General features: G+C 47.3%; 2 protein-coding genes and 1 long non-coding RNA gene across 4 annotated transcripts in view; 1 reads left to right on the forward strand and 2 right to left on the reverse strand.

Moving 5' to 3' along the window:
* Nucleotides 1–17,881, reverse strand: part of GJD3 (gap junction protein delta 3) — a 348,483-nt gene that overhangs the window by 223,898 nt on the left and 106,704 nt on the right. The window lies entirely within an intron of this gene.
* The window catches only part of RARA (retinoic acid receptor alpha), a 194,792-nt gene that overhangs the window by 86,509 nt on the left and 90,402 nt on the right, over nucleotides 1–17,881 (forward strand). The gene's annotated exons all lie outside the window — the stretch shown is intronic.
* Nucleotides 5,473–13,342, reverse strand: LOC309517330. The gene is made up of 3 exons (XR_014213195.1): nucleotides 10,737–13,342; nucleotides 9,859–10,004; nucleotides 5,473–5,701 (listed from the first exon to the last, which is right to left on the reverse strand). It is a non-coding gene; the product is annotated as an uncharacterized lncRNA (long non-coding RNA).

The raw sequence follows: 17,881 nt of genomic DNA on the forward strand, positions 1-17,881 counted from the left end.
CCAGTGGGGAGTGTCGGGGCACACAATGCGCCTCCTCCCCTCGCTAGTATCCGCCCCGGAGCCGCGGCAAAGGTGTAAAAGAGCCACATGCGGCTCCGGAGCCGTGGGTTGCTGACCCCTGGTCTAAGGATATATACAGGGAGGTTGTGAATAACCTTAGCTACAAAACATTGCAGATTTTGCAGGAAGGAAAGCAGAATCTTGAAACCTGTAAACTTTATAAGTTTTTTTTATTTGCTTACTTTAAATACTCTCCACTACTCATTATGGGATGGAGCAAGGAACTACGGTATGTGGGATATTGAATTTCAAATTCCTGATGCATGGAAATCTTGCTCAGCCGTCCCCGTCCCCCCCCAAAAAAAACACACGTGTTACCAGGCATCACCTACACCTTTCCAAGCTTATCTTTGCAGTCTTAAGGACTAGAAACATCTATTTTTAAAAAGAAAAAGCTGTCGTCATTAGGAGTGAAACTTCACGTTTTTGCAGACACTAGGCTTTAAAAAAACCCAACCACAACTTTCTAAGCAGTATAAAGTTCAAGGCAAGCTTTGTATGGTTGATTTCCTCTGGAGGGGAGCCAGGATGTACTGTGACCACGTTTGGTGTTCTTGTAAAAATGTTGATTGCAGGCTCCGAAGGAATCTTAAGGATGTACCCAATGCAGAATTGTTGCAAGCCAAGCATCCTACAATCTCAGAGCAAACTTCACTTGTTTCTTTCAAGCTCTGCAAGCCAGTTGTCCTTATTTTTAAATACTACTATTTTAATCAATATTTTAAGTATGTATTTATTTAAAGCACTTTAAATACTGCCATTAAATTATAAATTTCCAGGGAGGTTTATAATAGATCTTCTAAGACACAATAGAACATCAATCAATATACCGTCCATCAACAGTAAAACAGTGTCAGCAAAATAAGAGATTCATCAGAGGTTGACAGCAGGGGGGAGTGAAATGGTCTTTCCTATATCTAGCTTGAGCTTTGTTTACATTGGCAGGAGTCTTCCCCAGCCCTAGCCAGGGGTGCTACGGATTAAACCCTTGTATCTTTTGCAAGCAACTGCAGTCGCTGCAACCTGCTGCCTTAAAGACATTAAAGACTAGAAGCCAGCTGAACATTCCTAGGGGGACAGTTCAATAAGGGGTCCCACCGCAACTGCAAAATCCCTCTTCCCCCACTGCTCTCCACCTCAATTGAGACAGCAGAGGTACCTGGAGGAGGACCTCTCAGGAACAACTTGGTGTCTGCGCAGCTTATTCCATATGGCTAGACAGGACATATTGCAAGGGTATTTTAGCATCCTTGTAGAAATTAGCCTCCTTCTTTGCTGACTCTTAAGGCCAGCCAATATTCTGCTTGCAATATGGGAATGACGCTTCCCTTCCTTTATAAGGTTGCTGCAAGGATTTACTGACTAACTAACTCAGTTGACGTGTTTTGAACATTTAAATTACTATATATAAATGGTAAGAATTCAGTTGTGGTGTTGGTGTGTGTTTGGAGCGTACTGTCTGCTTTGGAGACTGAGGCTTATATATTGCAGTGATCCTGGGCATGTATAAGAAAACCCTGCATGTCTTCTGCATGCAAACCCACCCATCTTGTGCATACCCCTTTGTGGCATCCCCAGTAGGGGGGTTAGGGTTTTTTTGCTCCTAACACAGTTTTCACCCCAAAGCTCTGTGCTTTTACTCTTCCCCAGTGGGTCATTCATGTTTGTCGGAGGAAAAGATAAAAGGGTGCGCTTGGGGACATTGTGGGAGTGGGAGGCTACATATTCCTTGTGAACCCCACCACGAAGAATAAAAGGAGACATCCAGTGTTAATCGTGCTTATTGTAGGGGCACATCAGCATCTCTATGCTGAATAGTACCAGCCAACAGCTTTTGCCCCTGGAAATCTGCATTTCCCAGAGGAGCACAGGCCCGCTTCATTTTAGAGCTAGGAAGGGAAGTGTGTTTTGGCATATGTCTTGCTTACGGATTTTGGGGGGGTCCTTTATTAACTGCATCCATGGCAGCAAGTGGTACAGCATTAAAACTGCCAACACATTCGCAAAGCTAAGCAGGGTCTGGTATGGTTTCAGATTGGATGGGGAACCTTGTGTTGAGATTCCCGCATTGTAGGGGGTGGGACTGGATGATGCTCTGGATCCCTTCCAACGCTACAGTTCTATGAAGAAGCTGTATCTCTTGCTGATCGTTTATTTTCTCTCCCCTTCCTGTTGGTGTTGGGTTGGCGTTGTGTTTTGCTATGCCCTGTGGGGTCAGAGGCTCAAATGGCATATCTCCCTGTTCTACAGGATGGGAAGCATGGAGGAGCCTGTATTTTGGATAACCTTGGAAGAATAGCTTGAATAGAATCCATCCCTCCTCCTCCTCCTCCTCCTCCTCCTCCTCCTCCTCCTCCTCCTCCTCCTCCTCTTCTCTTCCCCCTCCTCCCCCACCTCCTTTTTAACATTTCTCTTTGATTCACTCTTATTTTTCTCTATCTACTCCCCTCTCCACTTTCCAGGCAAGAGAGCCCTTTTTATAAATAACTTGAATAACAGGAAACAAAGGTTTAAAAGGAATAAACAAACCTCTTGACATATGCTGAGGCCAAGGAGGCGCAGTTTGGGAGGGGGTGTTTGGTAGGGGCTCTCAAGTGAGAGCCTGTGTTGATCACTCACCTCTGTTGCCCTCTGTTTGAGGGTCAAGATTCTTTGGTTCTGTTTCAGCCATTTGCATGTAGAGTTGGGAAGGCGAGTAGGATAAGGAGCTGGGACTCCTAGGTTTCACTTATCCTCATCCATGGGTGCTTTTTCTGTTTTTGATGTTGAATTTAATCTGTCCAGTTTGCGGATGGAGTAAGATTTCAGGTCTGCTCGGCGAGGTATGGGACCAAGAAAATTAGCATGTTTGTGTTTTTGTGTATGTTTAAAAACTCAGCTTTTGGTTAAGTGTTTCGTTTCAAGCACAAGTGCAATTGAAAAATAAACAAAGGCACTGACAAAATAGCCTTGATGACAGTAATAGAGTTTAAAACGTTGAAACTAAAAGCAAAATAATCGTCAGGACAACATCCATGTCAAACCGTATACATTAAAGCAAACTTTAGACCCAGATTGATTTAGTTAACAGAACAGCAAGCACACGGAGCGAGAAGGCCAAATCTCAAAATTGGTTAAAGTGCTTTATCAAAAAAAACACAACAAAAACAACAAAAAACAAAAAACCCCTGCTAAATGCAGGTCGTTCTCTGCTTTCCAGGTTGCTACCTATAAAGACCTCTGGCATGGTCAATAAAGAGGTGAATTCACATTCCGTTTTTTAAGTGCATCCCTACGATATTTAAGCATGCACTTGAAAACGTAAAGTGTGACTGTCAAGTGTGGATAAATGTGGGTTTTCAAAACCTCGTGTGTTATGTGCATTCTGTTCTTGAGGAAATGCAGCCAGCACTTAAATCCCTGTAATCGAATCTAGAATTTGGGTTTCTATTCGTTCTGTGGGAAATGCTACATTCTTCAAACCTCATCCACACACGTCTGCTTGCCCTGCCTCTTGATGTTTGCTCTGATTTAGCAAGAAGGAACGGGTTTTCCAGAGAGGGAGGGTGGCAGGGCAAAGGCAAAACCGCTCAGGCGGATGGCTAGAAAGCAGGGGGCAAGCGGAAGGCTGCCCTGACCCTGCTTTCTAGGCACAGGAGAAGTGGAAAGAGCCATTTCTTGGTCACAGCTGATACTTACACCTGTTTGGTCTGGTGTGAGGTATGGAAGCTAGTCCCTTCTCAGTTCTCTTGCCTGTCTGCTTCCCTCTAGCCCACCTTAGCTTGGACTATATAGCAGAAGCTGCAGACCTACCAAGCAGCTTCTAGGACTGCATCCCAGGGAGAGCCATGTTCAATGAATGAGGAGGCCCAGAGTGGGTGGATGTGAAATATATTGGCTGATGTGGGTACCCCTAAGTTGGACTGCCTGGGACTTGTGCCATTGGATCTGGGACTCCTGCTGATTCCCAGGGGTTATTCCGTCCTGTGTGCAGCCAGACGCATTGAGAACATGAGCTTCTGCATGTTCTAGGGCTTGGCATGAACTTTGATGTATCCTGGCTGTGGTTGATTTTGAGAGGGATTTTTTTACAAAGGGATAGTGCCTCAATTTGCATATTCTCATTAGAACACATTGAATAGAATTCATGTAGTGCTGGTTCTCAAATACAATGTGCAACAGGCAAGGGCTCAGATTCTGGAGGACTGTTGAAGCAGCATTAGCCTGTAAGCACCAAATAGCCTCAGGAATTCAGTGCATAACTTTGGGGAAACAGTTCTTAAATTAAGTCCAGTGTGCTGCAGAAGGCCACGATTCACATGCTTCCTAGCTGCTCCCTTTCACCCCGCAAATGCCATTAGACTCCCCTCCTCCCAGCCTGGAATCTCAGGTCAGGGAATTCTCTCTGAATCCTGGCTCCCTGCCCTTCTCTCCACCTACTTGCCTGCTCTGTCTAGCACATTCTTAGCATTTGCTCAGTGGGGCAAAGTTCACCCACCTCAGCTTTCCCAGAGCTGACAAGACTGGTTCCTTTTGCCTCAAGGCTCCAAGTTGCGCTGGCATGGTGCCCACTTCTTATGGGGCCCAAGATGTACTTGGGGGTGTTTTCGCATGTGCAGTTTCACAACCGAGAGGTTGCACAAATTAACATCTTTTGCCCTGGAAATAGCAATGACTGGTTTAACTAGGTGACATGAAGACACTTTGCACGTGCTCAGAGGCTCTGCTTTCCATCTCCATCCCCATCATCACTGAGATCCAGCTCCAAGGGCCTTCTGGCAGTTCCCTCATTGCAAGTACAGTAGTACCTCTGGTTCTGTAACCCTCTGGTTACGTAAACTTCAGGGTGCAAAAGCGGCAAACCCGGAAGTATTTGACCGGGTTTCACTGCGCGTGCATGCACAAAAGCGGTCTTCAGATTGCGGAAACCTCAGGATCCAACCGGACCTCCGGAACGGATTCCGTCCGCAACCAGTGGTACCACTGTAGTGAGGTTACAGGGAACAAGGCAGAGGGCCTTCTCGGTAGTGGCACCTACCCTGTGGAACGCCTTCCCATAAAATGTTGAGCTAAGTAACTATACAACATTTAGAAGACAACTGAAGGCAGTCCTGTATAGGGAAGCTTTGAGTGTTTAATGCATTATTATGTTTTTATGTATGCTGGAAGCCATCCAGAATGGCTGAGTCAACCTAGTCAGATGGACAGGGTACAAATAATCAAACTGTTGTTGTTGTTTCAGAGCCTTGACGTTAAAAATTGGGTTGCAGGTGGTCTTTATAGCTGCTTCTGCTGCTGCTGCTGCTGCTGCTGCTGCTGCTTCTTCTTCTTCTTCTTCTTCTTCTTCTTCTTCTTCTTCTTCTTCTTCTTCTTCTTCTTCTCCTTCTCCTCCTCCTCCTCCTCCTCCTCCTCCTCCTCCTCCTCCTCCTCCTCCTCCTTCTTCTTCTTCTTCTTCTTCTTCTTCTTCTTCTTCTCTTCACTTCCTCCCTCCCTTCCTCCAACAGGTGTGCATTTGAGTTTTGAGGAGCCCTGAATTTCTATACCACTTCCTCTCATGTCTTCTTCCACAGACTCACTGGTGGAGTCATGAGGTGCTGTCAGTTCAAACCTCAATAGAAACCAGGGCTTCCTCCCAGAACCTCTTTTGGATGCCAATGCCCACCTTTAAATGGATGAAGTAACAGTTTAGAAAGCAGGATAGGATCGGGTGCAGTAGAATGTCAGTTAAAAAAATGTCCCTTTCCTCATTTAGGTCATGTCCCCAATAGTTGGGCACCTGAGCAGGGCCAACCCAAAATATTTTTCCACCTGAGGGTGAAGGGCAAGATGTGTCCTCCTGCTCCCAACCCATGCACAGAAGCTGCCAATCTGGACCTTTCATGAGCACTGGGGACTGGGCAGCATCTTCCAGGGAAATAGCTGGGGGAAGGGTTGAAGGGGACATCTGCCACTGCCCCCCCCCCGCAAAAAACCCAGCATCTGTTGTTTGAGGTAGCTGCCCTGCTTCCTAATAGTAAGCAGGAAATCCTAGTGAGACCTAGGTAAAGGTAAAGGGACCCCTGACCATAAGGTCCAGTCGTGATCGACTCTGGGGTTGCAGCGCTCATCTCGCTTTATTGGCCGAGGGAGCCGACGTACAGCTTCCGGGTCACATGGCCAGCATGACTAAGCCGCTTCTGGCGAACCAGAGCAGGGCACGGAAATGCCGTTTACCTTCCCGCCGGAGCGGTACCTATTTATCTACTTGCACTTTGATGTGCTTTTGAACTGCTAGGTGGGCTGGAGCAGGGACCGAGCAACGGGAGCTCACCCCGTCACGGGGATTCGAACGGCCGACCTTCTGATCGGCAAGTCCTAGGCTCTGTGGTTTAACCCACAGCGCCACCCTCGTCCCTTAAGGTGAGGCCTACCCCCACCCTTTATCAGGCGCACCTAGGTCTCTCCTGCCTAATGGTGAGGGATGCAAATCCAAACACTGCTCATGCCGCAATAAAGTATTTCGTTTGTTTACATCTCTTCCCATCTTGTTAATGTCCCCCCACCTCCAAATCATTCTTGGAATCTGGAATCGGCCTGTTTTACAAAACAGTCTGCACACTCACACAATTTTACACACAAAAATTGTGTAAACTCCCTTCCATCTAAGGGAGCTGCTGCATTCGTCACATTGGAAGTAGCTTTTCCTAACTTGTGTTTATGGCTTGCCATGGAAGAAGGTGTTTGGGGGTTTTTTTATTAGTGGGGTGGAAGATAGTAGGGGAAAGTACATGTAATTTCAGTGCAACACCTGATGCAGGCCTTGCCCCCCCCCCCCGCCCGTTCCAAACTGCCTTTATTTGATAATTGCAGTGTTTATGCCTCTGCCACATTAACAGCCCGGCTGGATCCAGTTAATACGGATGTAGTGAAGTAGGCCTTGTTTTAATTAACAGCGAATAAGGCACAATAGCAGGTGGGGGTGGGGGTTGCGGGGGGGGGGGAGGAAAAAGTCTGGTTTAGCTGGGTGTGGTCACTGGCAGCTAGCAAGCTGTGAGACAGTGGGGCATGGTGGAAGAGGTTTATCACTTCTGGTAAGCAGAGGAGGAAGTCCTTGCAGGACTCCAGCGGGGGCAAAGCAGTTGGCAACCTCACAACAAGCAGAAGGGCGAAATGTGGTTGGGTAAGTGAAGCGGGAGCTTTCCGCCCTGTTTTGCAGACTTGGTTTTGTGTAATTTTCATCACTGGCTGCATGAAAGAATGGAAGATAGAACGTACTGCGCCCTGACCATTTTAGTAACCAAATTGCAGCAGCCCCCTTCCCCAAACTTCTGCCTCAGGACTTGCATTATGAGTGGAGAGGATGTTCTGCCACTGGACTGGGCTCGCGTTATCCATTTAACATGGATAAGAAAATAGGGCTTTCTCCACCCACCCACCCTGTTTTGTCCAAAAGGCCAGCGCCGCTAAGAATTGGCAAAGAAGCGCTGGGTTTAAAGGAGGAATTTCTAGTTTTGGGAGTAGTTCAGCAATGGAAGAGGCTGATCCTTTCCCTCAGAAACAATAGGTTTTTGTTATAGGGCATTGGTTTTTAGAGGAAGGGGATGAGGCCCCTTTCTATCCCGGGACTTCTGTTTGATTTCCTAGGTTATGTCCTCTTACTTTGAGGCCAGGGTACTGGGAAGAGTCTGATGGTTAGTGCAAGTTACAGGTAGGTAGCTGCGTTGGTCTGCCGTAGTCGAAACAAAATAAAATAAATAAAATAAAATAAAAAAATTCCTTCCAGTAGCACCTTAGAGACCAACTAAGTTAGTTATTGGTATGAGCTTTCGTGTGCATGCACACTTCTTCAAATAGGACAGTGCTGGGCACTTTCTGTGTTGAGGTCCAAGAAAGCTGGACTTTCAGATAAGGGCGAGCGTGTGTGGAATAAATGGGAACCAACACTTATAGGGTTTTGAGGTGGAAGAGGATGGAGACTAGAGGCTGGTGCCTTTGAGAAGGGACAGTAGGATCCCAGAGCTTGTGCCTATAGGCCTCTGCCGGAATCTGGACCTGGTAGTATCTCTTTCTCTTAAAAAACAACAACAGAAGGGAACCCTCTCTTGCTCTAACTGCTTTGGGTCCTAATGCAGCACGTGTGTGCACAGAAATGCGCCCCCCTCCGCTCTCATAAATTGCCATGTCTAGTTCCCCAGGCCCCCCTCTCTTCCCCTCCCCCGCCCCCAAATTCCCTTACATACACTCCCTCTGCTTCTACCAAATTTGGCCTTTGATGCAAACTTCTGGGGTCATGGCTTGAACCATAGAGCTGATTAAAAGCACATGGGCTTTATGATGTCTCCTCTCCCACCTCACAAAAATTCCTCAGAGTGATTTCTTCCTCCTCCTCTGCATTGTGATTAGCTCGATGCTGTTTTCACCAAAGCACCCCTTTCTTCCACCCGCCACCCCACCCCCCTGCCGCCGCCCATATTAAAGTCTCCTTCATGACCCAGAGCTATGCATTGGTTCTCTCCCTCTCCACCCCCCCACCCCAACACTTCACCAGTGGGGGCCCTCCTTGCATTCTGTTACTTGATATATTTTTCCGCTGGGTCCTCTTTCCCCCTCTACCCCCCCCCCACTCCATGAGGGCAAAGAAAAACTTCCAAGCAGTATGGAGACACTGGATAAATTCTAAGAAGGAGCGCTGCACCTCCTGCCTGTTTTGAAAGCCTTGCACCCTTTCCCATGGCTATGTAGCGGGTGGGAGGGAGGCCCTCTGCCCATGCTCAAATTGCTTCAAATGTAAATTTGAACCCTGCCCCCAAATTCAGGCAAGCAAAAAGCCATTTTTCATAGGAAGGTGATTGGGCCTCCCTTCATTTCCTTATTAAATGAGTGGAAATAAGGTCCAGGGTCGGGACCGTGATGAAGGTCCAGCAAAAACAAAAGAGAGATGCCAGAGAAACACACAACAGAAGAATTAAAGAAGATGGGAGGGGTGGGTGGAGAAGCTTTTTAAAAAAAGCAATATAGAAATCTGGCATCTAGCAATCCAACCGAGTTTTGGACTGAAAGTCTTTGGGAATTAGCAAAACCCAGAAGAGGTATAAGCAATATATGGGCTTTTTATTTTATTAATATTTTTTTTTAAAAAAAGCTTATATAAGAGGCCAGTCATTACACAGCACTTTAATACGTACAAGCATGTGGGACATGACATGCTATCTGTGAGCGTATGTCAGTGGAATGGATTGCATGTAAAGGAAAAGAAAGGTGGTTTCTCAGTTGCTTTAAAGCAGGTGTTGCCAACCTTTCTGGAGTGTATCAGGTATTAGGGGATGGGCATTACCTCTGGCAGGGGACACGCTGTGCTCCTTCTGGTCCTCACCCTACACTCAGTTCTCATCTGTGACCCCTAGAAGATATCGCTATGCAACAATGACCAGGTGAGGGTAGTAGACGATGGTTCTCAAACCCTTGTGAGTTGGGACTTGTCCCTTCATTCAAAGGTAGACTCCGGCGGATTGAGCAGACGAGACCAATAGTGGGTCCAACGGTCAAGAAGGCGGTTTATGTACATGCTGTAGAGGGAAGTGAGGGGCAGATGGGGCTTGTCCTCCTGGGGAGGGAGAAGGAAAACTCTCATCCTAAACCTCCGCTGCCTTGTGAGAAAGGCGTCGGGAGTAAACATCTCTGGGACGTCTTTGGGAGAACAAACCCTGCACGAATCAAGAGTAGAATCGTTTGTACTCCTCCTTCCTGCAATTCCTGCAGCCAAGCTGGTGCCAAACATACCACTCTGCTTTCCTTTTGGACATTTTCAAGGGAGAAAAAGGTAAGCATCTTCACACATACCTGCCACGACAAGGTGTGGGGTGGACTCCAAATTTTCACGGGTGCCAGAGGAAGACCTCAGAGGCAGTGTGATGCCCGTGGGTGCTCTTTTGACTCAGACCTCATTGTCACAAACTTAAGATGGAGTGGTAGTGGTAGATCTGTTCCTTAATTGTAACAGGCAGTAATTAATTGTGCAGTAGGATGTTCTCCATACAAAACCATTCCCTATGCCTATAAAAGTGAGCTGGAACCCTTTTCCTGACACCATAGTTTCCTATGCACAAGGTTTTGCTTTGTGTGTGTTTGCATTTACGAACATTCAACCATGCAAGCCTGCTTACCTGCAGTCTGCAATGCCACAGTCCAGAAATGGGGTTATTTTTGAGGGAGGTTCTGCCTCCCTCTATTTCCAGACAGGAGGGCTGGGCATAGAAAAGGCACTTTATTGTTGCTTCATATGTTCTGGGCCAGCCCCCCCCCCGGCTAAAAAAAGCCCTTATACTGTCTGCATATTACCTCAGCTTTTGTTGGTGTGTGCTATGCAGCAGAATATATGTGTGCCATCATCAAATATGTAGGGAAATGCCACGTAAAGGAGCCCCGGGGTCGTGTTTTTTGGCCCTGTAGCTTTCTACCACGAGACCTTTGCATAGAGAGGCATTTAAATCAAAGTTATTAAAATGGTCTGGTCGGGTTCTTTTTCTCTCTAAAGAACTGTAATGGGTTGTTGTTTTTTAATCTCATCCTTCCTCCAAGGAGCTCAGAAAGGTGGCATAGGTGGTTCTTGTCCCCTGCCCCTCATATCCTCACAACATCCCTGTGAGATTTAGAGAGGTTTGGGGAATTAGAGTATGTTAAGCTGTGAGGTAAACTGAGAGAGACTAGGCCAAGGTCACCTCATGATCTTCTTGACTGAGGGGGGATTTGTGCCTGGTCTCCTCCAGCCTAGCCAGACATGTTTTTCTGGTGGTGTTCTTCACTTGAGGGGGTCTGTGCCACGATTGCTTGCTTGACAGCTGACATGGGTCTTTCTCCCTGAGACCCACTTTTTCATGTTGTGACTTAAGTGTTGCTACCACTTTGAGGATGGACCGGAAGCGGGCAAGGCCTGAATGCTCAGGGCCATTTCACACATTATGTGCAAATACTGTGTAGTGCGCACAGCGCACATTTAACAGCAAGCCTCACCCTGCCCTGTTGTCTTTCAGAAATATGCATGTTTTCAAATAACTATACCAGGGGTCAACAACCCTTTTCATCCGTGGGCCAGTCCACCGTCCCTTAGACCATGTGGTGGGCCGGACTATATTTTGAAAAAATAATAATGAATGAATTCCTACGCCTCACAAATAACCCAGAGATGCATTTTAAATAAAAGCACACATTTTACTCTTGTAAAAACATGCTGATTCCCGGCCTGTCTGCGGGCCGAATTGAGAAGGCGATTGGGCCTCATCCAGCCCCTGGGCCTCAGGTTGCCTACCCCTGAGCTGTACAAAGCCGCTGAATACTTCACCCCACAAACACCCTTTTCCTCTCTTCATACTTCACAAACATATATATACGCTTAAAACAAATGCTAGCTGTCCATATAGAAACCATAACGTATGAAAAGTCTCGCAGTGTGCTGTGGAGATTTGATTGTGGGAAACCGAGGGTTAAAATTGATCTGGCTAGTTACTCCTGTGGGTGAGGCCTGGCCACAGTTTTCCATACCTGTAAAATGGGAATCGTCCCAGAATTCCTAACAGGAAAAGCAAGAAGTTTCTAGCACCTTAAAGGCTGGCTTAGCTGTTGTGGCATGAATCAGATGCATTACACGACTGCTGTGAGACGGGCAAAAAAAAGATTTATTAAAGTATTTTGCACAATTTAAAGGCTTCTAATAAGTGATACTGATGCATACAAATGACGGTGTATGTTTTGAATTCGGAGCTCAGTTTATTGCCTGCATCCTCTCCCCAAAGTTCTGAGGAAGTATTACAGTTTCTGTTTAAAAATAATATCGCTAAATTTCATGAGATATAGGCAGTAGCCTCACACCTGTGGAACTCTATTCCAGTTGAAATACACAAAGCCCCATTACCGCAGGCCTTTAACGGGGCTCTAAAGACCCATTACTTACTTACCTTACTGCTTTCTCTTAAATGAGGATTTAAATTACATTGTTGTAGTGTATAATTATTTGTCTGCTTTTTCAGTGGGCTGAATGTTGTTGCTTTCTGCCTCCCCCCATTGTTTTCTTACGGTGTTATGTTTGTAAATGTTGTTATTGATTTTCTACTGGGGATTTATATGTTGGAAGATGTGTTGGGGGGGTGCTAACCCTAAAAGGTGGTAAAAAATATTTCTTAATAAAATCCCCTCCCCATCTTCTTTTTTTGCCCTGTGCTGGCAATTGAGATGGAGGAGGAAAATCCACACAGACTGTTTTCTCCCTTCCCATTGTTGCTTTCCTTATTTAAATTGAAAGATTAGTTTGGCGGGGTGTCTTGAGGGGGGGCTGGTTAGGGGGAAAGAAGAAGAAATAATGCCACTGAGCCTTGTGTGTGTGAAGGAGGGGGAGACCCCCAAGACCTTAATTATGCCTTTAAATCAATGTGTAAAATAAATTTAGCCTAGAGCGAGTAACGCTGGGATGATAAAAATCTTTGATAAAAACTCCACGCTCTGCACAAATGACAGAGATGGACAAAATAGCACACGCTCACACCACCACCACCCCAAATAAATAAGTAAATAAAAATGTGGTGCTCTTTTGCCTTCACTGCTCCCCTCCCTCCCTCCACGATGCCCCAGGACTTTGGTGGTTATTAATGGTGTCTTTTGTTCAACCTATGGTGTTCCCCCCTCACTTAGCACCACTCCCCCCACCCCCATTCCAGCGTCTGCTTGCCTCTGGGCCCCTGGAAGCCGCCCGATCGGTAAAAAGTGATAAATACAATAATCTTGTCTGCTTCTGATTAAATTTATTCCTGACAGCATCGTTTATCACAAGAGGCCGGGATAATCACAAACATGCCGCGAAGGGTCTGCAAAGTGTGTGTGTGTGTGTGTGTGTGTGTGTGTGTAGGGCAGAGGATGGGGGCGGGGGGTTTGGCAGACTGGCTTTACTGGGGGTATGGTGGGGGTAGAGCAAATGAGAGTGGGAATTGGGGTGAGTAAGATCTGGCAGGGCATTCCGTGCCCTCCAGTGTAGTGGAGACGTGGACGAAATTTCACCCAATTAAGTCAGTGGGGCAATTGCTGCCAAGTGGAAGAGAGCAAGGGACTTGGGTTGTTAAGTTCCTTAGCTATATGGCTGCCCCTTCCGGATGAGGGCTGGTTTGCAGCTCACATGTACAGTGGTACCTCTGGTTACAGACGCTTCAGGTTACAGACTCCGCTAACCCAGAAATAGTACCTCGGGTTAAGAACTTTGCTTCAGGATGGGAACAGAAATCGCACGGCGGCGGCGCAGTGGCAGCAGCAGGTCCCATTAGCTAAAGTGGTACCTCAGGTTAAGAACAGTTTCAGGTTAAGAACGGACCTCCGGAGTGAATTAAGTTCTTAACCCGAGGTACCACTGTATTTTCTTTGTGCATACCCGTGTTGGCGATGGAAAGGGGAACCCACATCTCCAAACATTCAGGAGCATGTCGATGAATTGGAGTTGTTCTGTGGCTCTGTGTTGTGTATGTGTGTCCCTTCCCAACTGCTTGGCTATGCCCATTTCTTTGCTTCATGCAAACCCCCTTGTCTTGTCAAGTGTAAATTGGCCATTTGGAGACACGGAAGATAAAAGATCCCTCCCCTCTGCCATCCCAGCACTCTCACACAGCGAAAAGAAAAAAAGAAATCTCCTTTCTCCTTGCCCCCCTGCTGGTATCTGTGTGCCACAAACAGAGAGCAGATGTGCTGCTGCACAAAGGTGCCTGCAGAGCAAATAGCTCCAGGGCAAAGGAGAAATGATGGCGGCAGGCCTGCCCCTTTAAATGTGGGCCTGCCCCTCATAGGTATAAAGCAGTAGGGTGTGGGTGTGTACGTAGGGACGACAACAACGACAACGGGACACCACTGCCGTGACTAACCATAACTGCGCCCAGTGTGCAGCATAAATTGCTCACTCTTTGTATAAACTATAAACAAGCAAAAAAATTATGAAATTTGCAATATACAGTCTTGTTTTTTATTTTATTGGCAGTCATAAACATGCATGAACTCTTAAAATGCATATCGTTCACAATGGAAATCATAACTTTGGTTTTACGTCAATAGCAGCAATCTTCTGCTGGTGTTAAGACACCAGTGGGACACCCTAATATATATATATATATAGAGAGAGAGAGAGAGAGAGAGAAAGAGAGAGAGAGAAGGCACTGAACTTGGCCCTCCTTGCAGCACCCTCCCTCCTTTTGATATTAGAGCCTGGCTGAAGGAAGAGCATCTAGAATGAGAGCCAGGAAGTTATGGACACAGAGTTAGCACACCCCTTTTTCTCTTTAAATCAGGGTATTCTCTTCCTACGTGATGGGGTAGACATGTGTTTAAATGAGATGGGTCCGCTGCCATAAGGTTTGGCAGACCCATCTCATTTAGTTTGGCCTCCAGCTAACCCAAGCAAGTGAGTGTTTGGTGGGCGAGGGAGTAAGATTTGCTCCCCTCCTTCAATATAACACTGAACTGGATCACTCAGGGATGCTGATTGTCAGCAGATTCCTTCACACAGTGTTCCTGCGTTAGTTAGTTATCCAATGGCATACACCGATGGAAGGTCTGGGGATGATCTGCTAGCATGGATGGCCTTTGGGGTGGGGAAAAAAGGATTAGATGAATTCATGCGGAGATAGGAAGCTGTCTTATGCCAGGTTGGACTGTTTGCTCATCCAGTCCCATAATGTCTACTCTGACTGGTAGTGCCTCTCCAGCAGATCATGCAAAGGTCTTCTGCATCACCTGTTACTTGAGTCTTTTCACCGAAAATGCTGGACACTCAACCTGGAGCCTTCTATATGCAGAAGGGCTGCTTTACCGCTGAACGGTGGTCCTTTGCCCTTGTCTTCTCAATGGCTAATGAGCATCATCCATGGAAGGAGCCTCATAGGCAGTTACACCTCTCAAATACCAGGTGCTAGGACAAGCAACAGGGACGTGGGTGGCGCTGTGGGTTAAACCACAGAGCCTAGGACTTGCCGATCAGAAGGTTGGCAGTTCGAATCCCCGCGACGGGGTGAGCTCCCGTTGCTCGGTCCCTGCTCCTGCCAACCTAGCAGTTCGAAAGCATGTCAAAGTGCAAGTAGATAAATAGGTGGGAAGGTAAACGGCATTTCCATGCGCTGTTTTGGTTCAGAAGCGGCTTAGTCATGCTGGCCACATGACCCGGAAGCTGTACGCCGGCTCCCTCGGCCAATAAAGCGAGATGAGCGCCGCAACCCCAGAGTCGGCCACGACTGGACCTAATGGGCAGGGGTTCCTTTACCTTTACCTAGGACAAGCAACAAAGGAAGTTGCTTGTCATCATGCTTTTTCTGGGCTTTCCTAAGGCACCTGACTGGCCACTGTGGGCAACAGAATGGTGGAATAGGTGGCCTGATGCAGCTGGCCAGCTTATGTTTGAGGGCAACCTCCTATCTCCCCCCAGACAACTGAATGCAAACAAACTGGGGGGGGGGGGAGCAAAGCTCACAGGGGTCACTAGCCAATCAAACCTATGTGGAAGTGTCTGAGAATGGGTCAGACCCAAAGCCTGAGCAAAATCCCTTGGGGAAAAGATCCCCCCTCCTTCCCATAGCTAGCTAATTTTCTACATGCATGCCTAGTCCGGTTCCCCCCTCTTCCTCACTTGTCATCTCCCCTTTCTTTCCTTTCTCCTCTCTCATCTCAGTCCTTGTCGAAAGGAATTCTAAATCATCTGAAAACCTGAACCTTGGGGGCAGAATAAATTATGCAAAGCTAATCTATGAAGTAGCTGTCGTTTGGATAACGGCTGCGCATTGAATTGGGGTGTTCTGGGGGAGGGGGAAGCAGTTGCACAGTATCAAGGCGGGGCGAGGGGGGAGAAAGAGATTTCAAGTTTCCAGGCGCCGGCTTCAGTTTTCTAGGTGCCTAGGAGTTTTGCTGTTCGCTCTCTATAAAGAGTAATGGCGGATGGGGTGGGGAGATTATCTTAGTTGATCAGAGTCGGAGGTCTGGAAAACGGCATGACCCATATCTCATATTTAATCAGAACTTTTCATCAAACCCTAAAAGTGAGTTAGTCAACCTCATGGGTCTGCGTGGGTGTGAGAGGTCTGAAGGATGGGGGGGGGGAACTAAAGTGAATTTTAGATGTTGTATTACAAGACAGGGTGCAAATGTAAACACACCTCGTACCTCTTGGTTTCTACTTTATCACGTATCTCTTAGTATCTCCCAATCTCTTCCTTCCATGTTACTGCTGTTTTCCCCCCAAGGTGCGCAGCCTGGGAGTCATTTTGGACTCACAGCTGTCCATGGAGGCACAGGTCAAATCTGTGTCCAGGGGAGCTGTTTACCAGCTCCATCTGGTACGTAGGCTGAGACCCTATCTGCCTGCGGACTGTCTCGCCAGAGTGGTGCATGCTCTGGTTATCTCCCGCTTGGACTTCTGCAATGCACTCTACGTGGGGCTACCTTTGAAGGTGACTCGGAAACTACAACTAATCCAGAATGCGGCAGCTAGACTGGTGACTGGGGGCAGCCGCCAAGACCATATAACACCGGTCTTGAAAGACCTACATTGGCTCCCAGTACGTTTCCAAAGTGTTGGTGCTGACCTTTAAAGCCCTAAACGGCCTCGGTCCAGTATACCTGAAGGAGCGTCTCCACCCCCATCATTCTGCCCGGACGCTGAGGTCCAGCGCCGAGGGCCTTCTGGCGGTTCCCTCGTTGCGAGAAGCAAAGCTACAGGGAACCAGGCAGAGGGCCTTCTTGGTAGTGGCGCCCGCCCTGTGGAATGCCCTTCCAGCAGATGTCAAAGCGATAAACAACTACCGGACATTCAGAAGACATCTTAAGGCAGCCCTGTTTAGGGAAGTTTTTAACGTGTGATATTTTACTGTATTTTTGGTTTCTATGGAAGCCGCCCAGAGTGGCTGGGGAGGCCCAGCCAGATGGGCGGGGTATAAATAATAAATTATTATTATTGTTGTTGTTGTTGTTGTTGTAAAATTTGGAGCATTTGTAGCAGATGTGAGTTAGGAAATGGTGTGACTTAGTTGTTCTGACATCAGTACTGAATTGAGGAGGGGGGGGGAGTGTGTGTGCACACTTACTCACATGTGTGCAAGTTTCAGGATACAGTATTTTGTTTGGCAAGTTCTCCCAATGCTGCAAGAATAGGGGTGCTTGTAGGCGGAGGGGTGGAGGAGGAGATATTAATTTTCTCCTCTCACCCGCACTGCCGGTCCCTGGCTTGAATCCGGGCCTTTGCACAGTTGCTATTTCCATATTGCAAACAAGCGAGTGCATTTCAGTAATGCGTCATCTGGTCCAATCCTTGGGAACCTGGAAAGTCAAATTTTCACCAACCCAGGGATTGTGGCCTTCTAGATATTTGCTGGACTACAACTCCCATCATCCCTGATCATTGGCCATGCTGGCTGGGGCTGAAAGGATTTGGCATGGGCAACATTTGGAGGGCCCCAGTTTCCCCATCCCTGCTCTTAGTCCATCCATTGGGAATTTGCACTGTGGACTCTTTCAGAGAGTAACCACGAGGAGACAGAAAAGGGCATTCTTTAGAGGTGGGGAGAGTGATACATAGTGGGGGAGTTAATTTATTTAAACTCATTACTCTGAAAGCTGTTCCTCCATCAAGGCGCAGTCTCACATGCCAATACAATATTCATGCGCCACTTAGGGAGTCCTGGATATTCAATGCTAGGTTTGTGAACAAGATCCTTTGGCCACACTGGGGTGGGTGACAGTGGCTATAACCCAGCTGTATACCTTCTGAAGGGTTTGTGGGGGGGGGTTTAGGGGGGAGGGGGGAGAGATTCCAATCAGCCTGGATAAATCTTTCACTGCATCGTCACCAGTGGTG

Source organism: Podarcis vaucheri (genome assembly GCF_965113315.1).
Source record: "Podarcis vaucheri genome assembly, chromosome: 13".
NCBI classification, from domain to species: domain Eukaryota; kingdom Metazoa; phylum Chordata; class Lepidosauria; order Squamata; family Lacertidae; genus Podarcis; species Podarcis vaucheri.